The 24,155-nt window shown below is 35.1% G+C and overlaps 1 long non-coding RNA gene across 1 annotated transcript; it reads left to right on the top strand.

Moving 5' to 3' along the window:
* The first annotated feature begins 1,097 nt into the window (after positions 1-1,097).
* On the top strand, positions 1,098-16,139 carry LOC123534302 (uncharacterized). Its single transcript, XR_008369913.1, has 6 exons — positions 1,098-1,328; positions 5,575-5,666; positions 7,215-7,326; positions 8,026-8,132; positions 8,912-9,024; positions 12,797-16,139. It is a non-coding gene; the product is annotated as an uncharacterized LOC123534302 (long non-coding RNA).
* The last annotated feature ends 8,016 nt before the right edge of the window (positions 16,140-24,155 follow it).

The following is a 24,155-nucleotide window of genomic DNA, read 5'->3' as shown; positions in this document are numbered from 1 at the left end:
CTCTCTCAGAGTTTTACCAAAAGTTATTTTTGTCTTGCAGGTATTTGAAAGATTTATTTTAGATGCAGCTCAAGTTGTTTGGAGGTAGAATCGACATCAAATGTTTGAGAAGCTGGTGTGAGGACGATTTACTGATAGTTACGGCGAAAGAGCGGAGATCTTGAGTTCCAGAAATTCTGACCAACTTTCCTGCAAATCCAGCAACGCATGATATACAACGGAAATGCGCCTTCGATCTACCTCTTCCGCGCTTTGGAACCATTGATATATAGTTGTGCTTTGTTACTGTAACAGGAGAATTCGAAAGTGAAAGAAAGGATGGTGTACGATGTTTGGATTCAAGTTGGAGTTTCTGGAGTTCAGTTGAGTTATTGTTTCGTTTGGAATTTCTATTATTTTTTTTGGCAGGACGAAGTTTGTTTTATCCTGAAGATTGATGACAGTTCTTGGACTACTTTGTTTACAGGGTACAGATTACAGAACAGACATATTACGACTTAAGAATTTTTCATGATTACATTTCTTTTTGAAAATATTTTTCATTTATATTGTTGAAACTTATGATATGGTTTGTACTTCATCCCTCATGTTTCTTATGTTTAGTTGGTATTCTATAGGTATATCGGAGATATAGGGTACTGCTCCTTGGGTAAAATTGCTTAAGTAGCCTCGCATGAACTAGGATTTGAATCGCACATTTTTTATGTTGTTATTAAGTTCATCGTCCCTTGACCCAATGTATTTGGAATTTAGCAGTCTGCTTTATTTCTACTAAGTTTTGGCCATCATATTCCGCTTGTTTGCCTTCAGGGAGAAACCAAGTACAATCAAGGAAGTCTAATAGTGTTGCAAATAGAAACGTCTCAAAGTGGATTGTTCTTCAGCGTCTGTACATGTGCAACTGCTACATATCAGGGTACCGTTTTACAAAAAATCTTAAGATTTCACTTATCTTAGCGTAAGATATTGACTTACGAGAATTTTTAAGATTTTCTTAAAGTGTTTTACAAACGCTATCTTAAATCAGTTCTCGTAGTTAAGATAAGATCCGTCGTAAGTCATTCAAAACAGTGGTCCAGTCTAACTTAGTCACGTGACGCGCACTTGTCACAAGGAAACAACAACAACAAAATGTGCTAAAAAAATGAACTTGCGAGGAAAAGTAAAGTTTTTGATCGATTTTCCGCTAATTGTGACATTAAGCAATGATATTTCAACGACTTCTTTTGATAGAATCTCAGTTTTCTCAATTCATACGTCATATAGGGTAAGAACGCTGTACGATGCAATGGCAATATTTCGTCTGGTGAATTCGGACAACATTTAAGGTATTAAAAATGATACCAATTCTTTTACAACTGATTGATTTGCAGATTTTTGTTGATGACTAACACGTTTACAGGTAGAGACTTAGATAAGTCTTACTGATTTGGCTTATTTGGATGGTTTATTTTCTGATATTTTACAGTTGTCATCCCTTTAGGCCTTACCCCTATCTGCATTGACGCATTGACAGATCTGCATTTTACTGTAGGAAAACTTTTTTTTTGCAAAATCCAAGTAAGTCATGAAATACTGGCCAGACTTACTTGCTCCAATAAATTAAACATTAATTTATATTCATGTAGAAATTTGAAATGGGTTGAATATATATCTAACTTAAAACTTCGGATATATAATTATGATGTGAACAGTTGCAAGGAGTTATATACCCTGAAACCAGTTTAACACAACAGGGACTGCGGATGACTTGAAATTGCAGAAAAAAACTCTAAATATAGATTCTAAAAATTCCTTTTGCTTGAATGTTAGTCAAAATAATTCGACGTTCAGATTGTTTATATTTGTGACGGGACAATTTAAACGTCAAACTTTTAAGGACCAAAATAATGGAGGATAATTTAAATCACAGTACATGGTCATGTAAAGTTATTTGTTTTATCGCTTGCGCATGTTGACTTGTGTGTGTCCGGGTTTAACATCTTTTTCAACAATTTTTCAGTCATATAAACGACGGTGTCTACTTGTCATGCTTGTTGCAGTGAGCACAGTGCCCAACTTTATAGTGCTGCCTCACTGGAATATCAAGCCGTAGGCACGTGGCATAATACCCCACCCAGTCACATTATACTGACACCGGCTGACCAGTCCTAGCACTATCCCCTTAAATTAATGTCGAGCGCCGAGCAAGGAAGCTGCTAGTACCATTTTATACGTCTTTAGTATAACGCGGCCCACAACATACTGCACTCATATCAGACGCTCTACCACTAGGCTACCGAGGCGGTACTGTACACAATAAACGTTAATCGTGTGCAGTATATACATGTGTTTAAATCACCAGAAAATTTGTAATATTGGATATTTAATATTTGATTTTTTTACATTAAATTAAGATTAATCAATGAGGAATTGAATCCCCTTTCGATACATTAAGTTTTATTTGAATTTATGGCCAATTTGTGAAATAATCGACATTTAAACCTATATCATGTAAAGCATCAGCAGGTATTAAAATTTCATTGGAAGTTGCTTCAACTATTTTGATCTTTTGAGTGTTTTACATGAGTGGGGATATTGCCCATATGAAAAAATTATCTCAGTATTTCCTAGGATTGCGTCAAATTAGTTGGACTAGCTTGAATATGTTGAATCTCAACATAGTCATTATAAGAGATGTAGTCATTACAAATAAATTGTACATGCAAGGGAGAGCACTGCCCCAGAAAGTTTGTGAAGGATTTCATCAGAAATTTCCCAACAGAAATATGTAGAATAAGTTAATTTTTAGTTTGGACGTGACAGTCAGAAGTTATTACGCTGTCCTGAAACGTCCTATTATTTGGACTAATCTTACGTTTAAGATTAATTCATCCTATAATCGCATGTGGGATAATTTAAAGAACAAAATAAACAGTCACAGTGCCACTACATGTATTTGGTCTTAAAGGTCCATTACTAAGGGAAAGTGAGTTGGCAATTTTTTTCATAGCCAGTGCATAGACTTCTGCAAGACACTAAATAATGAAGATTGGCAGGTCAAAATTTACAGAAGATCTTTGGAACTCAAAGAAATGTATGTGTATTATGTTGAAATTTCAATGAATCGACAGAATGACCCCCCAGGTCTTTTTAACTTTCTTCATACTTCATAGAAAAATAATTGTACATATACTGCGATTTATTTCGAATTTCTACATACCAACTTTCATTTTCCAATAAAATGAAATAGTTTCTGTGCTTTTTAAAAGAAATTAAAATGTTCACTTTCCTTAGTATTGGACCTTTAATGTCATATGGTGAGAGAAGTATGCAGCCAAAAGCTGACTCAAACTGAAGACCCCATGCAGAAGGCATATACACTTCCATTCTGTACCAACACCTGTTCCAGATTTTTGCACATTTTGTCATCAATTTTATTGTGCATCTATATATACTGCAAAAAGTAATATATATATATATATATATATATATATATATATATATATATATATCAGCAGGTGCAGTGTACAGGTAGTGCACAATGCTCTTTCTGCATAATAATAAACAGATCATCTAAATGTTAAGATATAGAGTAGGAAGATGAGCATTGTGCCCAACCAGTTATGGCACTGATGAGCACATGTACTTTCGGTTTTGATTGTCAGAGTTACTCCCCTTTTTTACTAATATGCCATTTGCCTGTCATGCATAATGAAAGTAAGTATGCTTCAATATCTGTCTAAATATCCAAGAGGTATAAATTGAGAATGGATGCCAGGGTACTGATTTGTTAATAGCAACTACAGTGCAATTATGGTATATTTTAAATGGACCGGAGTACGAGTTCTCTGTATGCCCTTACAGAAGAAAAAGGCCTGCTGCGTACTCTTTCTGTGTACAAACAGCGTATATGATGCGTACATGATGTGTACTGAAATCAAGGGCTTTAAATAGTACGCAGGATATACACCGCACATACACCGATAGTACGTTTGTAGTACACTTTTGACATGCAAATGAGCTCTGCCGCGTACTACTTGCTGCGTACATGCTGTGGACTACATAGTACACAGGATGTACGCTGGAGGAATTTAGTATGCGGGAAATAGTACGCAGCATGTACGCGGCACACTTTTCACATGCAAATGAGCCTGCGGTGTACTACCCCTGCGGCGTACATGCTGTGTACTCCTGCGGCGTACATGCTGTGTACTCCTGCGGCGTACATTCTGTGTACTCCTGGCCCGAGTCCTGCGGCGTACATGCTGTGTACTCCTGCGGCGTACATTCTGTGTATTCCTGGCCCGAGTCCTGCGGCGTACATGCTGTGTACTCCTGCTGCATACATGCTGTGTACTCTTGTAGCGAAACTGCTGTGATAATGTAAATTCCTTACCCCACCAACTTTCGTATGCAAATGCTGATCATTTGGACAGAAAAAAAAACAGAAAAAAGATAAGTGACATGCATCAATAAGTATTTACCCTTACCAAAATAATGTAGATTGATGTTATCAAATAAATTAGTATGCTTTTCTTCATCCACTTTTCAATGAAATAAATCAACATGTAGCATGTAATTTGGTAAACATCTGAAGAAAATGGCGTAACTGCGTCAAGGGGAAACAATTTTAATGCAACTAAATATAAGTGTTATAAATTTCGAAGTATCTGCGGTGTACATGCAGTGTACTATTTTCTTGTACAAGTCCCTCCTGCGTACATGCAGTGTACTCCTTAAATTTTCAGAGTCTGTGCTGCGTACTTGAAGTGTACTAGTGACCTCCTGCGTACATGCTGTGTACTCGTCGAAATAGTACGCGGCATGCGGTGTATGTAAAATGTACTCGTCTGGCGTACTACTGTGTTCGCGGCATATACACAGCAAATACGCAGCATGTACGCCACAGAGGCTTGCTTCTGTAAGGGTGTCATTGTAGCAAAACTATTCCATTTCACATAATGTCACTTAAAGTTCCTCACAGGTGTTGCTTTGAAACCTTGCTTGGATTAAAAATTCCTCATGTGAAGAAGTCATCCAACTGGCAGGTAGGTGCCCATATATGCCTGAAACAATTTAATGCCCTGGACTAGGCTGGAGGGCACCTTAATCGGATTTTCCTCAACCACTGAAATCTGAAAAAGTTGCATGCATATGACCTACATTGTTTTGGTGTAACTCTAAACCCAACAAAAACAAAAATATAGTCATTGTTTGTATTTTATTTTATTTTATTTTTTTCGTCTTCTGTAATGTATCCTGGCTGTACAGAAATATATCCAGTTGAACACATGCCCATTGCAGATTTTGGGCAAAAGTTAGATAGTGTCTACAGTCGGGGGTTTCCGCTACAATTCGCCAAATGTTCACAAATGGCCAAAAGATTAAAAAAAAGTGGCGAAAAAATGTACTTTTATCTTATCTTTAAGCTGATTAGCCAGGACAGTATAGTAAGGTTACATTCCATGTGTATTTTGGTAAAGTATTGCAATTAACGTTGCCATACAAGAAAATAATATATATATTGAAATCGGTACCATTAAATGCATTATACATATAAATTAAACTGTAAAAATTATATCTGCTTTAAAGCTGACTGGGAAAAGTGGAAAAAAAAGCACAGATATATGATATGTAAATGGGGGAAAAGCAACAGATCACAGAGAACCCTGTATCTCGTTTTGGTAAGTGTTTTAGATAACTTGCTTCTGACAACTTGCACGTGACAATATAAGTCATAGGATGTGTCTCACTTTTGAACATTAAAAACCGGTAACTGCTTTTGCTGTGCAGGATTTCGGTTTGCTGGAAATTGATATCATAGTCATATTTGTAATACTATATCATTACAATGATGGGTACAAAAAAAAAAGATTGTTTCATATTCTTTTTTGTGAACTTTTTGCAATGAAAAATACTCATAGTAAAGAATATGTTTGTAAATTTTGGAAAAAATGTTCCATAGATATTTTTTCTGCTTTCCTTATATATAGATAATTGTATTGTGAACATAAAATGGCCAAAAATGTATGGGTCACCAGGCTACATTGTATGTTAAGACTGCATGAATACAACACCTTTTCAGACAAAATAATGGCCTAAACCTGACAAAATTGATTATATCTGCTAGAAGTTAAAATTTCTTAATCATTTCTATAATAGAATACAGAATGAACTGAAAGGAGATATAGAGGATATTTGTTTGTTTCAGTGAAATATCAATTTTATTTCACAAGTGAGCATCAAAAACTGATATTTTCACGAGTGGCGAAGCCAGGAGTGAAAATGACTTTTTTGGTGCTCACGAGTGAAATAAAATTGATATTTCACTGACACAAACAAATTTTCTTTTTATTTCATGTGTAAAACTCTACTTTTGTTGCATAATTTATAAAATGTCGAAAATGGCGGGAAAGGTCAGCAGAAAGCATAACACAAATGATGTCATTTTAACGACGTCATCGTCATTATGGTCCCCGGTATTCATAACGCTTGGTATACAATTTGACTTCAATCGCGGCGGAGGACTGGAACTAGTTTGCCAAAAACAGTGAAAAATAAAAATGATAATCTACTGTTTCATAACTGTGGATTATCACTTTTATTTCACTGAGAAAACTCTTAGTATAATTCACTGGAAAACATAAAATAAATTGTCTTATCAATACAAAGTTAATTGTCTAACATTATATGAATAATACTGTCATTGTACTAAAATGCACTGTCAAAACACAGTCACAAATGGAAAGTTGCATGATACATGTCAGGCTTTATACATGTCAATACAACATAAACATGTATCAGCATTTGATTACTGATAAAAGTTATTGAAAAATGTAATTTTATACAAGATTTCTAATATTTAGGATAATCTGTCACATATTATTTCAAAAAATGTTGAGTTCACTTCAATTTTCCATAGATTATACCGGCTGTGCAGAAAGATGCACATAAAATACTATAGAAATTCCCTTTAAGGAAAGGAAGATATAATAAGTGTTTGTCTTTATTTTCCACTCACTGACAAAAAATATAGTTTTCATGCTAAAATGAAGAAAAGAAAATGTTTAAAATTATTCAGTTGCAAGATGAAATTGCCCCACAGACTTCAAAATGGTGATGGTAACCCGAGATACAGGAAAATGAAATTTTCAAAGTAAATTCATGATGAAAAATATATTTTATTTGGATATAAATCAGTTCTAGCATCTGCATTTATAAAATTCTTCTAGGGTCTTCCTTGGTGGAAATGTTTTGTCTGACAGCCGATGGTTTAGTTTAATACAGTCCACTTCAACCAGACTGGAGAGAAGACACATGCAACTATCTGGCACGAGATTGTAGGTATGTTTACATTTACACTCAATTCACAGTATTACACACACATTTAATAATGTATGTTTTTGGATTTAAAGTAGATATTTTCAACATAACAGATTTGTTTAATATACTAGTGGTTGTTCTTTGTAAGCAGTTTTTCCACATGACAGAGATGAAGGCTCTGTGACTTCTGATGGAATATATTTTAACAGGTTATTTTTATTATACAGTGGTATTTAGTTTATAGTATAGTCTTGGGCCCCCGTGGTTGAGTGGTTAAGGTCGCTGACTTCAATTCACTTGCCCCTCATTGACTTGGGGAATTGAATCCTTCATGTGAGGAAGCCATCCAGCTGGCTAACGAAGGTCAGTGGTTCTACCCAGAAGCCCACTCGTGATGAAATAATGCACGGAGTGGCACCTTGGGTCTTCCTCCACTATCAAAGTTGGAAAGTCGTCATATGACCTATAATTGTGTCAGTGAAACGTTAAACCTAACAAAATAAAATAAATTATAGTACAGTCCTTTAATTGAAAGTCAAAGGCCTTACACATTCAGCTTTGTTTACTGGCAACACTACATTGTTTTTAGTTTGAAAATCTATGATGACAATTTCAGCTTTGACTTATAATATTTTACAGTTTAATTCAATGAATTTTCATCTGCACTGAATCAGATATTATTTGTAGTATGTAACACAACAAATAATTTTATAATTTCAGATAGCAATTACTGGTATTTTTCAAACTTTTGATGAAGGATGACAAAAAGTTGGACTTTTATAGTCTGGTTTGATTTTTAACTGCTTGAGTGACTGGTAAAACAAATGGTAATACACTTTACAGTTTACTAGAACAGAGTAGTACAGTTAGCATGATGAGTTCCTCATTGGTCAACATTAAATTTTACAGATTTCTTTACCCACAAGGTCACCTACAATCATGTTCTTGAAGAGGAAGTCAGGCATGGTTATTAAATTTAAGCAGGATTGAAACACAGTCATTGCCTACAATGTAGTCTAGTGTTTCTCTAGGTTGCATGTTCAATCTCCTTGAAAGTGATGTTGATGTCTTACAAAATGGATTTGATTCAAACTTTAAATAATTGTTCCACATCATTTACACATTGGCCATAACTCAGGTAGCAATATATTTTGAATTATACCCCTTTTTACTAAAAATTTCAGGTTAAAGTTCTGATGCACTTTCAGTCTAACTCTATTATTATTACCATATGGATTTGATTCAAACTTAAAATTATTGTTTCACCTCATCATGCACATCATATGACACAAGAGCCATAGCCAGTGCACCATTATTTCATGAATTATGCCCTCTTTTTACTAATAATTTCAGTTCAATTTTGATGCCTTTTTCCATATCTCAGTTTTTACTATATGAATTCATCCACATTGGGGTCATTAAACACTCAAGTGGAAGTCCCAGCTTCCTCATATGTTCCTAGTTTCACTATCCAGCATCGAAATTGTAGAGCACGCTGTTTCTTGTGAAAGCTCTTGTTGTTATACTTTCTGGGACTTAATGTCCACACTGTACAGTTTTAGAATTTGAATCAAGAATTTGCTACAAATTATTTTGCTTTTTATAGGTTTGTATGGCATGGCTGAACAGAATAGACTGACTATCTCATCAGCAGACATCTTTACATGTACTAAACTAGTACCTGAAATTTACTGAGAAAATATGCACACATGAAACAAGGTAATTGATGAGAGCTCTGGAATAAATCTGTTGGAAAAAAATGGAACTTCAAATTATAGCTCAACTCTTGAAACGTTTTTGAAGTAGAACTGTTTTATTACAATATTATTGACAAAATAAATATTAGTTGATTTTTAGTTCAACTATTTGAAGAATATGGACGGGTATACTACTCACCCCAGTGTTGGCGCTAGTTAAAAGTCTTTATGAAATGGTAATATCTCGTATACCATCAAAGATATTGACTTCATACTTGGAGCAGTATTTTATTATAACAGTCTCTACCAGTAGGCAAGATAACATAACTCTGTCAGGCATTTTGGTTGAATTATGGTCCTTTTTGGAATTGGAAATTGGTAAAGATTTCGTACAAGTCCATGTTTTGTAAAAACTATTTGACATGTAGCTTTGAAACTTTGAACACTTGGTTATGATATAAATATCTGTACGTAAGCAAAAGTACATAACTCTATCAAGTATTTTGGCTAAATTATGGCCCTTTTTGACTTGGAAATTGGTTCAGTTCTCGTACAAGTTAGTGTTATGTCAAAATTATTTGACATGTGGCTTAGGAACTTTGAACACTTGTTTATTGTCATGATCTTCATCTGTAGGCAAAAGTCTAGTATTTTGGCTGAATTATGGCCTCTTTTGGACTTGGAAATCAGTTAAATTTTTCATACCAGTCCATTTTTTGCCTAACCTGTTTGTCAACTTTGACCACTTGCTTACCATCATAGTCTACCTACATGTAAGTAGGGAAGATTACATAACTAGGACAAGGACTTCAGCTGAGTTGTAGCCCTTATCTGTCACCAAAATTATGGTAGTGAAGGTTTGCACACTATTGAGTATTCCATATTTTGTCTAAACTGTTTGATATATGGCTTTGAAACTTTGAACACTTGCAGACCATCATGGTCACACATTGCCATACAGTGCAAGACTTATCCAAATCCACAAGTACATATACATTGTTTGTCTTATCCATTTTTCTTCTTTTGTCTTCCATCAGTTCTTCAAATAGTTTAGTGCGCAGTCAACAGACAGCTCTTGTTTAACTCAACTAAGAACAAGGTGCTCTGGTTGAGCTATTGTGATCACTCACTGTCTGTCAAGGCTCAGATGAAATCTTCTCTGAAACTAATGAATTGAATTGGAAAAAAACTGGGTTAGTAGCATCCAGTGCTTTATTTGCTATTTATACAGTCCAATACAGACTGTTTCCCTTTGGCAAAATAGCTATATTTTCCCCTTTAATTAATATATTTCCCCTTAAAGAAGGTCATATTTACCCCTTGGAATTAGAAAAAAAGAAAAATGTACCTAAATATGCATGGTGAATAGTGTTCAAATGTCATTGTTTATATATTTTTCAACCCCATTTACCCAAATGTTGCTTTAAATTTACATCTCGTGCAGCTGTTCACACTAATTATGATTACTTCTCATCAGGCACCAAATTCATAAGATAATTAGTATCATTTTTTTCGAGCCTACTTGTGGAAGAGAAGACATACCCTAGTTGTCCAAATGGCGGTTCAGTGAATGTATGTGCGTGCCTGTGTCCGGATTTTTTTGTACTGTTTATAACTTTGACATGCTTGGAGCAATCTTGTTTATATTTGGCATAATTTAAACTCAGTGTGTCGTTATGTCATGTGCAAACCCCAGGTTCCTATTTCTAAGGTCAAGGTCATAGTTGGAGGTCAAAGGTCATGTCAGATCTTGTCCGGCCCATCACTTCAACGTGCGTAGAGGAATCGTGTTTATATTTGGTATGAATGTTAACCTCAGTGAGACAAAGTGTCATGCACAAACCTAAGGTTCCTATCTCCAAGTTCAAGGTCACAGTTGGAGGTCAGAGGTCATATCAGAGCTTGTCCGGCCCATTACTTTGACATACATTGAGGAACCTTGTTTTTATTTGGCATGAATGTTTAACTCAATAAGACAGACTCTTATTTCAAAGGTCATAGTTATTTTTCCCTTCTGAGGTTTATCATTCTTTTTTCCCCTTTAGAAAGGTGCAGGTTATTCTGAAAATAAAATCACTCCTGGCATGGCTTTCTTTCAAGTTTGTTCAAAATGTATTAACTTGACTCCTTTCAGGGGCGGCTAGAGGTTAGAGCCAAAGTTGAAAAAAAAACACTTTAAATGACTACTTCTCATGAAAGTCTGGATGAATCTTCATCAGACTTATCTGTAGCATCATTATAATGTCCTCTCCCAAATTTATTCAAATGTTGGCACTTGAGCCCATTTAGGGGCCTCAAGAGATAAAAATAGAAATAAGCCTTCTACCCATGAAAAGTTTGATTGATTTGCACCTAACTTGGTTCTTAAGCACCATTGTAAGTACCTCTCCCGAATCAAAATGAGGACACCCAGCCCCTTTTTATGGGCGATGTGAGCTAAATATAGAAACATCTTTAAACAAACTCTTATTAAATACTGGATGCATGTATATCAAACTTGGTCAGTAGCATCATTATAAGGTCCGCTCCAAATATTTTTGTAAATGGGGGCACTTGGACCTTTTTGGGTCAGCTAGAGGTAAAAATATAACCATTGTAAAGAGACATCCTAAAACACCCTGGTCCATGAGACTGTATTTTTTCTATCCGTTGATGATGACCTATGAATCTGTTTGTCATCTGTCACACTGATTCGTGTAATCAACTTCAGCTGCCTGTGGAAATTTCAACACCTTGCATGTTATAGTCCACATCCCAAGACACACACTCTTTAGCCTACGTAAGCTCTGAAATGTGAGGGATACAGAGCTATGATGGCCCTCTTGTTACAATTTTTTTAAGTGAAGTTACATGTACTTGTGTTTGACACATCGATACATCGCTCAAGTATTTTCAGTGTCATTAGCTTGACTGGCTGAATAGTCATTAGTGAGAGCTGTTCTACTCTCTTAGGTCACACCTTGATTAAAAATGTTTGCCAGATGTTCAGTAATACAATATATGTATTGGATGGAAACTTTACACAAGACTTCCTGTCACCATACCTACTTAAATAACCAAGTTAGATATTTAATATTGGTTTAAATTTGTACAATTCATTAAAATACCTTCTCATCCAACATATATTCTAAATAAAGCTAGATAACTGGTTAAAATTAAGTTTTGCATGATAGTTGATATCATTGCCATAATTTTGTTTGAACTTGTAATAAATTGCTATAATGTGATTCACTTTTGTTTCCAGATTATATACCTTTTTTAACTTAGAACTTTTTGAATATTCTTGTGCACTCTGTATGGACAGCTATTGTTGTTACGGCCCTCTCATTAAAAATTAGGAGGAAACACGTAGTGTAAATGTGTGCACAATATTTTGTCCAGCCGAGAACTTTGTACTGTACTGTCTTAATTTTAAATAACTTGGTACAAATATTCACTATCGGAAGAAAACCTGTCGCATTCAAGAACCATACCCATGTCAAAACTTAAGATCAAAGATTTAAGGTCATTTTCTTGTCTTGTCTTAAACTTTTTTTGTGCATACATACACCACCCATCACAGCACAAATAAAAAAATATATTTAACTTTGCAGTTTCATTTTATTGTATGTGTTTTTTGTGATATTTTGTTGTATCATTAATGCCCCACTCACCCACGCACAGGTAATATGAAAGTTTACATATATAGTCTTTTGTCGTCAATAAGTGACTTATGAGCATATTTACACATAAAACACCTTTTGTAAATTTATATCATAGTTATGTGAAATGATGAACTAGCATTTATATTGTAGATATCCAATGGAGTACTTCAAAAGACAGTCTGGTTCTGTTTCTTCATAGAACATTGAAAAAAGCCTTTCGCCTTGACATTTAAGCAAGTGTAAAGAATACCTTATTGAAGTTCTTCAGTAGAGAGACCACAAAAAATAGAGGGACATGCTGTACTACAACTTGTCAAACAGACCATTATAGCTGTCACAAAATGGAGCAAACACTCATATCTGAATAAACGTCAAAGTGCTTAGCTTGATTTCCTTACTAAAACATGATGTTAATCAAAGTTTAAAAGTTATACAATTTTTGTATGTTTTAGCCCTCTACATGAAAACAGGAATCATTGTAATTCGGAAGTGATGTCAGTGAAGTTGGACATAAAAAGACCACAGTATGATATACTGTAATTACCAGTGAAGGAAACAGCAGTGCCATAAGAAACTATTCAATACATGTATTTGGAAAAATTAAAAATTTATAATAAAACTGAAGTTATCATGTACAGTAATTATAATTCAGGATTTCAGAGTGGACTGATTTACTGAAACTATTGCAGTTTAGTAGCCAAGCACTTTCTTAAACTGTTGTAATAGATCACAATTTCTTATAGATTATTATAAAAAACTTTTTATCAGATAAAAGTGGCTGTTGACACCTTATTTGTGACTAGTGAATTAAAAACTAATAACTAGTAAGATTCTTCTGGGAAACAAATTGTCATAATGCCTTCTGAGCACACGCAAACGTCTTTAGATATAGTAAAACATGTACTGTGTTATCTCAAGTGATACAAATGCATTTTTATATAGTAAAAGAACTACCTTGTTTTGGTCAGTGGTTAGTTGATCAGGGTCAATAGTAATTTTTCTTGGCTGAACAATTTATACATTGACTACTTATCAGAAATGCTGTTTTAAATACAAGTTTCTTAATATTTTTGATATCTTACAAATGAACATTGATTTAGAATTTGAAAAAAATATTTTTATTATTTGAGAAAGAAAATTTTTAGCTCCACTGAGTACAAAGTGCTCATGGTAAGCTTTTAGGATTGTTGGATGTCAGCCGTCTGTCTGTATGTTGTCCATATTTTCTTTAAAGAACATCTCACAGACCATTAAGTCAGTTTCAATCAAAATTTTCAGGAATGTCTCTTTGGTGGTCCTCTATCAGAAATCTGAAAATCTGTGTCATCCAGACTGAATTCTGGATGCCACTGTACCAAAAGAAATACATCTTGGAACCACTGACATGTTTTTGGTATAATTTCACAGAAATGTTCTTTTGGTGACCCTCTACCAAATTTTTCAAAACATTCTATTTTCTTAAAAAAAGCATTGCCACCAGGTGGTGGATTAATTAGTTTTCTCTATATGGCTGTATGGAAAACTTTGAATATTTCTGAAACTACTGGCCCAGTTTCTAAATAATTTCACAGCAATGTACTTTAAGTGAATCTATACCAAATAATTCTTTTTCGTTGATAAACATGGCTGCTAGGGGTTAGGGTTAATTTTCCTTGAAAGGCTATAGTTTTGCTAGACTTGAAAATTCTTCTCCTTTAAAAGTGCTGGACCAATTTAAAAATAATTCTAAAGAAATGATTTTTGGGTTACAATCCACTAAATTAAATGTACTTGAAATAATTTTGTTCCTGAAACACATGACTGTCTGAGGGTGGGGTTTGTTTTCCCTATATGGCTATGTGGAACAAAATTGAATACGGTCTCTCAAACCACTAGTATGATTTCAAATAATTTAACAGTTGTATTCATTGAGTCACCATGCACCTGCATGTCATGTTGATTTGTTAAAAAAAATCGTTTACAGATGAGGCTGGTTAACTCTTTTTGGCAATTTTCAAATCTCTGAAGCTTTTGTACAGATCTCAAAATGATTTCAGAGCAGTGTACCTTAAGTGACCCTTTACAAAAACACAAGCCATGTTGATTTGTTTAAAAAAAATATGGCTGCCAGAGATGAGGCTAGTTTACTCTATTTGGCTGAATAAAAAAAAATTAAAAGAAATCTCTGAAGCTACTAACCCAGATTAAAAATAATTTCACAATGTGCCTATGGTAACTCTCGCATTAACCCCACCCCAAAATTATTGCCTCTTAGAACCCCATGTCATCATTTCCCCCCTCTTCACCCTTCTGCCACACATAAACACATTATTGCACAGATTTATTTAGTGGATTTTTTTTTAATCCCCCACCAGGTGTGGTAGGGGGTTATAGGAATGGTCTCCATACATCCTTCCGTAACATTTTGTGTCTGCTCTGTATCTCCTATACCCCTCGAAGGATTTTCATGAAACTTGGGTCAAATGATAACCTCATCAAGATGATGTGCAGAACCCATGAGTCAGCCATGTCGGCTCAAGGTAAAGGTCACAACTCGAGGTCAAAGGATTGAGCCATCTATTTTGTGTCCGCTCTGTATCTCCTAAACCCCTTGAAGGATAATCATGAAACTTGGATCAAATGATCACCTCATCAAGGCAATATGCAGAACTTGTGAGTCAGCCATATTAGCTCAAGGTCAAGGTCACAACTCAAGGTCAACTATTTTACCCTTCCTTTTCATGTCTGCTCTATATCTCCTAAACCCCTTGAAGGAATTTTATAAAACTTGTGTCAAATGATCACCTCATCAAGACGATGTGCAGAAATGATGAGTCAGTCATGCTGGCTCAAGGTCAAGCTCACAACTTGTGGTCTAAGGTTTGAGCCTTCCATTTTGTGTCCACTGTATCTCCTAAACCCCTTGAAGGATTTTCATCAAACTTGGGTCAAATGATCCCCTCATCAAGAACTCATGAGTCATCCATGTCGTCACAACTCAAGGTCAAAGGTTTGAGCTCTTTATCTCCTAAACCCCTTAAAGGATTTTCATGAAACTTTGGTTAAATGATCGCCTCATCAGGATGATGTGCAGAAGTCATGGGTCAGTTCAAGGTCAAGGTCAAAGGTTTACCCTTTCACTATCCATAACAGTGACGGGGGATTTAGCTGTCTTTCAAACTGCCTTGTTCTTGTCAGAAAACGCTATCTTTATTTCAGATCATTTTACTAATGTTGCATGACCATCTACCAAAACTGTTGAAGCCAGTTGTGTATCTCGGATGAATAAACTGGAATCATCATTGTCCTCTTGTTTAGCAATGTGTTCTGCAAAATTCTTTAATGTCAGTTTTTTACAAAAACCTGGAAATTGTTGACTTTGTTAAAACCAAGGAAATAGTTAGGAATCTGACTCCGAACCCTTGCCAGACTTTATTCAGACTATGTATATTCACAGCCAGTAATCTTTTTCATAAAATAAATGTTGATTTTAATTATAAAATATATGAATATATTTGTCATCTGTTTCTAACCAGGTATTGCATCATTTTTACTTTTTAGCTTACCTGAGAATAATTTGTTCAGGTGTGATTGTGATTGCTCTGTGTTTGTTGTCATGTATAATCAACAATTTGGCTGTTAACACTCAAGGTCAGAATATTACCCAGAATAATATGTTTAACCAGTTGGTTGTAGGCTCATCTGGGGTCAAAAACTAGGTCACTGGGTCAATTAATGGGAAAACTATGTTGTTAAGTTGTTCCTCTGAAGGTGCTTGTGACAATAATTTATTCAGACTTAACAGTAGACAATTCCAGCAAGAATTATAACTGTAGATTCTCACAAGTGTCTTTTTACACTCTGCTTCTGTTGCTAATTTTGTCCTAAACTCAGGATCTGTCTGATTTAAATGTTCAATCTTTGAAACATATAGAATTGACCATATCTCCTTTTCGCATTCTTGTTCTGTAGTTGCATGTCCAGGAAGTCATACAACAGACTTAATTAATCAAGAAAAGGCCAGATTACCTTTTGGATATTTCAAAGTCTTTATGTAATACTAAGTGCTGCAGTTATAAATTGAAGTTTTACCACACCATGACAATTATTACAAAAGTCAACACAAGTTAGGTAAACAGACAGTCCAGTTTTATGTACCCGTTAAAATCTTTCACTCATAAACACACATCTATAACTAGAAATTTCTAATATGTATATCAATAAACTTGAGGGGGTGGGAGGGTGTCAGAGGTCTCTCTCCCCACCCGCCTTCGAAAGTTATGAAATACTGTCATAGTTGGAGGGTCAGGGTTCTCCCCCTGGAAAATTTTTAAACACAGGTATTGTATTACTTGTCTTGCTGACTCAAAATAAAATTTATCTTACCTTATCTTACAGGTGTAGCGGTTCTCATATCGGGTGGCCTCGGCAGCTCATTTGGTAGAGTATTGGCACGGTAAGCCAAAGGTCCGAGGTTCGAGTCCCGGTTGAGCCTGCACATTTTTCCTGAGACTGTTATTTGGAGGCTCGTCCGGGATGCTCACCCTTGGAGCCCATGCGGGCGAAGCAGTTTGGCTGGGGTGTGCATCTGAATTCGGTTAACAGTCTACGGCAGACATTGGCCACGAGTGCCAATGTCTCACAATAAGAGGGAAGGTGTGTAGCAGTTCTCATATCGGGTGGCCTCCGTAGCTCATTTGGTAGAGCGTTGGCACGGTAAGCCAAAGGTCAGAGGTTTGAGTCCCGGTCTAGGCTACACATTTTTCCCGAGACTGTTACACAGGTTTAAGATGGCCCGCTGGCCTCTGGTGCATTTCTTGGTCTAAATTTTGAGAAAATATTATTCCTGTGCCAAAATAGTTGCATGAATCTTGAAGTGAGGGGGGGGGGGGGGGCTGAATGGCCCCTCGGTCAGGCCCAAGTGTCCCTTGATCCGGGCCTGATTATGTACGACTGTCGAGAAGAGAGTATCTACAAACAATGTGCACTCTCTAATTTTAAGTTAAATGTCTTGAAGTTGAATTTAAGCCTTAGACGGCTTAGCATATCTGTGTAGTGACTGGTGTAAAAGCATTATGTGTATACATAATGAATAAAATTCGAACTCTTAACGTTTTTCGTTTCTATCATATAAGACATCTACCTGTAATGTATCATCGTTCTCTTGCATTCAGTATTGTTTCAAGTCTTTACGCTAATAATGAGAAAATGCCTCCAATATTTTGACATATTTGTTTACTTCCGCGTCTCGATTCAGATTTTCAGCAGTTTGTAACACGCTCCGTTATTGGCCAATATCGATTTCCTATTTCTCATCTCACGGTTCTGCAAAATGTACATCGAATGATATCTACTTACGCTCGGCTACTTGCTGTTTTATCGTGTAGTCGACGAAATAAACAGAAAAGGCAGAAAATATGATGGGCGCCGCCATCTTGTTTACGATTATCTTAGCGATTTAAGAGTGCCCTAGACCAGTCTTAAAGTTACGAGAAAAAATAAGATATCTTAACTAAGATTTGTTTTGTAAAACACCCCAAATTGTTAAGTCAAGCGTAAGTCAGATCTTACGCTAAAACTTATCGTAAGATTTTTTGTAAAACGGTACCCAGGTATATTTTTTGCGCTTATTTATTTAGCTGTTTTAAGAACAGTGAGGATATTGATTTTTTTGGATTTTTTCATAGATAATAAAAAAATAGCGTTGTGTTTTTGGACTGTTTTGGTATCCATTCCGAAATGAATCAAATAGATGTCAGTTCTTCCTGGCACATGAATGTTTTTATACGCCATCCTACATTTAGGTCATGGCTAACGAAACATATTTTGAATTCGTTGTTTTTTTTCCATGTATTTTTAAAAGTTGTATTTTTTCTAAAGTTTTTACCACGAGGTCTAAGAAATCCATTGGACAGGTAACATTTTTTCCTACCATATTTTGGCGGGCATCTTGGTTTAAAAATGGCCGCCGATATCTTTGTAATTGTAATATATTTCAGTGAGTGAGTGAGTGAGTTGGGTTTTACGGCGAATCGACACAAAATGGTCATACAACGCCGAGAAGAAGTCAAATTGCAAACGCCAACTGTAAAGCCTAAACATTGATGTAAAAATGTAAAGCATACCTAAAATCATCCATGTAAAAATGTAAAGAACACTATGAATAATGTAAAACATATCTAAAAGCATCCATGTAAAAATGTAAAGCATATCTAAAAACAGTAATGTAAAAATGTATGTACGTGTGTGTTAAAATATCAGCTGCAAACAATAATATTGCAAGATGTAAATAAAAATAAGAAGTGTTAGATCTTTTGATATATTCCTATCTGCTTTAAAAACGATAAAATATTTCCAACTGAAACGTTGTCAAATAATTCTCTCAAAGATTGAACGTCATAATATGTACAGCGTCGTGTAGCAAAGTCCACACAGTCGATTAAAATGTGTTTAATAGTTAGCGGTGTTTGACATGGTACACATTCGGGTTGATCTTCTTTATTCAAAAGGTAAGAGTGAGTCAAACGGGTATGACTTATTCGACAGCGAGAAAGAACAACTTCCTCCCTGCGAACAGATCTGTTCCCTTGGTGCCATTCCCCTAGAGTAGGTTTGATATCATGAAGTTTATTGAATGAAGCACGGTTCCATGACGACTGCCATTTAGATAAAATGTATTTATTTATATTGGGCTTAAAATCGGTATGTGGTAATTTCAAATTAGATTGTGATAATAAAAGGGACTTCTTTGCTGCAATATCAGCATCCTCGTTTCCATGAATACCAACATGACTAGGAATCCAACAAAATATGATAAACTTTTTTAAAGATAGTTGACCAAACTCTTCATGTGCTTAAGTTTTATGATGAAATCATTTAAAATAAATAAATTTTACAAAATTCAAAGGGCAGTAAGCATATGTTTTGTCTGCCTGAGAAATGATTTGATAAAATAATAAGATAACATATGACAAAAAAGGGAGGTAATTTGGCAATATACTGAATATATTGAAGATCATAATTGTACATATGATCATTATAATTCCAAAAATTTATTTATGCGAACTATTCAATTTCTGCACATTTTACATCTTAAGATGGAGGGAATAACACATATAATAAAATGTAATATACTTTTAACGATACCAGTTCCATCTTTTACAATGTCTGGATGTACTTCAGAAGAAAGGACCGAAGATTGAAATGTAAGTTGTTCTATATATATTATGTTTTTGCACTTTATTAAGTTCTCTACCCTTTTAATAATTTGCAAAACGGCTAAAATAAAGTTATTTCCCTTTGTTCAGCAGTACCATTTGTTTGAACAAAAAGCAGATGACATAAAAAATATATCAATGTTTCCTTCAATAATCATATTGACCCTGGTAAATTTTACCATATGTATATATGCTTGAATATTTGATAAGTCTTATAATATATATGTCTAGATAAAACATACCGACATCTGTTGGTCTCTTAGAAGACAATTCTTTATAAGTATAATATTCATTTTAAGCAAGTACTGAAAACTGAAAAGACTAATATTTGCCACGATGAGTTGATTATGCAATGATTCATGTTTCTTAAGGCAAACTGCGTTTTATAAAAAAAACTACCTACAGCATTTCTTTATTTCAGATTTTGATGATGGCTTGGGAACCACCAAAATGATATCTAAAACAGATTTCAAATTATGTGTACTGTGCCAAAAAGATAATTGGACAAAAACTGTTTGATACATCATACCGGACATTCAATGATGAAGCCTTCAGTTCAGTCTTGACAGGTGTGTTAAGAAAGGCAGAATATGGGAACATTGACTATGTGTCTGTGGTAAATAGGCTAAGATTTTTTTTCTCCATCTGAACTTAAAGATAGTGGGTCAAGCTGGCACAGAGATTGTTACAAAAAAGCAACAAGTCACTTGAATAGAGATAAGGTTCCTGCAGAACGAGCTACAGTAAACCAAGATGTGCAAATATTAACTGCTAAAAAACGAAACACCATGTTTACAAATGATAGAAGAGGGGTCAAAGCGATTAACTCAAGGAAAACACCATGTTTTCAAATGATAGAAGAGGGTCAAAGCAATTAACTCGTACATTGTCAAGTGTCAAATGTTTTGACAAAAGATAATGTTTGTTCTGCCAAGATGAAAGTCATGAAACCTTACTGAATTACTGTACTACTAATAGGGCCATGATATTCAAAATAATTGCAATAAGTGATAATGACTCTTGGAAAGTAAGGTTATCAGACGTTTTAAGTTCAGGAGATCTTTTTTCACGAGATATCCTTTACCACACATTCTGCTTTCAAAACACTGGAAATAAGTAGCTATAAGCCCGAAAATGATAATTCTGACACAAAATATGACAGCGTTGCAGCTGAGGTGCAGTTCTTTGTATTTTCAGATTTTATGATACAAGCCTATCTGTTTCAAAAAATGTATAATTTTGTTTGTGATTGTTCTGGGTTTAACGCCGTTTTTCAACAGTGTTTCAGTCATGTAACGGCGGGCAGTTAACCTAACCAGTATTCCTGGATTCTGTACCAGTACAAACCTGTTCTCCGCAAGTAACTGCCAACTTCCCCACATGAATCAGAGGTGGAAGACTAATGATTTCAGACACAGTGTCGTTTATCAAATAGTCACGGAGAACATACGCCCCGCCCGAGGATCGAACTCGCGACCCCGAGATCTGTAGACCAACGCTCTTACCTACTGAGCTAAGCGGGCGTCGTCAGAAATTTGCTCAAACAGCTATTTTAACGATAGAACATCATAAAATGTATTTCGCTGAGGAGCGAAGTCCACACAGTCGATTAAAATATGTTTAATAGTAAGCGGTGTTTAACATGATACACATTCAGGTTGGTCTTCATTGTTCAGAAGATAAGAATGAGTCAAACGGGTATGACCTATTCGATAACGAGAAAGAACAACTTCCTCCCTGCGAACAGATCTGTTCCCTTGGTGCCATTCCCCTAGAGCAGGTTTGATATCATGAAGTTTATTGAATGAAGCACTGTTCCATGACGATTGCCATTTAGATAAAATGTATTTCTTTATATTGGGCCTAAAATCGGTATGTGGTAATTTCAAATTAGATTGTGATAATAAAAGGGATTTCTTTGCTGCAATATCAGCATCCTCGTTTCCATGAATACCAACATGACTAGGAATCCAACAAAATATAATAAACTTTTTACGAAGCAAAATTACTTGGTGTTATCTTTGATTAAAAGCTTTCTTTTATACCACATATAAAATACCTGAAAGCCAAATGTTTGAAATCATTAAATCTTTTAAAGGTACTTTCAAATACTGATTGGGGAGCAGATCGCAAGGTTTTGTTGAGACTTTATAGAGCTTTGATTAGATCAAAGCTAGATTACGGTTGTGTTGTTTATGGTTCAGGCAGAAGTGAGTGAGTGAGTTGGGTTTTACAGCGAACCGACACAAAACGGTCATATATCGCCGAGAAGTCATATTGCAAACGCCAACTGTAAAGCCTAAACATTGATGTAAAAATGTAAAGCATACCTAAAAACAGCCATGTAAAAATGTAAAGAACGCTATGAATAATGTAAAACATTGATAAAAGCATCCATGTAAAAATGTAAAGCATATCTAAAAACAGTAATGTAAAAATGTATGTACGTGTGTGTTAAAATATCAGCTGCAAACATAATAATATTGCAAGATGTAAATAAAAATAAGAAGTGTTAGATTTTTTGATATATTCCTATCTGCTTTAAAAACGATAAAATAGTTCCGACTGAAACGTTGTCAAATAATTCTCTCATAATATGTACTGCATTGTGTAGCCAAGTCCACACAGTCGATTAAAATGTGTTTAATAGTTAGCGGTGTTTGACATGGTACACATTCGGGTTGATCTTTATTCAAAAGGTAACAGTGAGTCAAACGGGTATGACCTATTCGACAGCGAGAAAGAACAACTTCCTCCCTGCGAACAGATCTGTTCCTTTGGTGCCATTCCCCTAGAGTAGGTTTGATATCATGAAGTTTATTGAATGAAGCACGGTTCCATGACGAGTGCCATTTAGATAAAATGTATTTCTTTATATTGGGCCTAAAATCGGTATGTGGTTATTTCAAATTAGATTGTGATAATGAAAGGGATTTCTTTGCTGCAATATCAGCATCCTCGTTTCCATGAATACCAACATGACTAGGAATCCAACAAAATATGATAAACTTTTTTAAAGATAGTTCATGAAGCCTGAGAAGAATATTTTGAATGAATGGATTTTCCATATTTCGGTTATGAATTGACTGTAAAACAGAAAGCGAGTCGGAAAAGATAATAAATTTTTCTGCACTATTTTTTGAAATAAAATTTAGAGCTAAATCAATAGCTTTGGCCTCGGCTGAAAATATTGTTGCATTATTTGGCAAACGTAATTTTGATTGATGAAGGAGGCTGACAGCAGCACAGCCAACCTTTGATTCATCTTTTGAACCGTCTGTGTAAATCGCAAAATAGTCATTGTAAGTTGATTTGATTTCAGGATATTTGGACTTGAATATTTCAGCGTTTGTTTCAGACTTTCTAAAGGCAGTTTTCAAATTGAAAAGAACTGTAGGGGTATGAAGGGTCCATGGTGGTGTATCTGGAATTGAATTTTCTTTAATATCATCGAATTTGAAGTCAGTTTCATTCATAGAAGATTGTATGCGAAATCCAAATGGTTTGATTTGTTTTGGTTTTTCCTCATATGAATCGGAGTACTTTGGTTTAAAAATAATTTCATGAGCAGGATTGGATTTGTTGGCAGCCACTCTTAAAGCATATTGCAGTGATTGTTTTTCTCGGCGTGTGTAAAGAGATGGTTCGTTTGCTTCAGCATATAAACTTTCAACTGGCGATGTTCGGAATGCACCAAGAGCAATACGAAGACCTTGATTATGTATGGTATCTAACATTTGTAAATAAGATTTTCTTGCGGAACCATAAACAATACAGCCGTAATAGAAAATCTTATTTACAAATGTTAGATACCATCCATAATCAAGGTCTTCGTATTGCTCTTGGCGCATTTAGAACATCGCCTGTTGAATGCAAACGAACCCTCTCTTTTCACCCGACGTGTAATACTATCATTGCAATATGCTTTGAGGGCAGCTGCTAACAAATTGCTAACAAATCAGGTTGGTCTTCATTGTTCAGAAGATAAGAATGAGTCAAACGGGTATGACCTATTCGATAACGAGAAAGAACAACTTTCTCTCTGCGAACAGATCCGTTTCCTTGGCGTCATTCCTCTAAAGTAGGTTTAATATCATTAAGTTTATTGAACGAAGCATTGTTCCGTGATAATTGCCATTTAGTTAAAATGTATTTGTTGATATTTGGTCTAAAATCAGAATATGGTACTTTCAATTTAGACTGTCGAATAGGTCATACTCTATTATATTCTACTCATACATATTCTAATCGACTGTGTGGACTGTGCTCCACAAAGCAGTACATATTATGACGTTCAATCTTTGAAACAGTTA

The sequence above is a fragment of the Mercenaria mercenaria genome, chromosome 2 (genome assembly GCF_021730395.1).
Source record: "Mercenaria mercenaria strain notata chromosome 2, MADL_Memer_1, whole genome shotgun sequence".
Classification (NCBI taxonomy): domain Eukaryota; kingdom Metazoa; phylum Mollusca; class Bivalvia; order Venerida; family Veneridae; genus Mercenaria; species Mercenaria mercenaria.
This window is presented reverse-complemented; position numbering and strand designations above follow the sequence as displayed.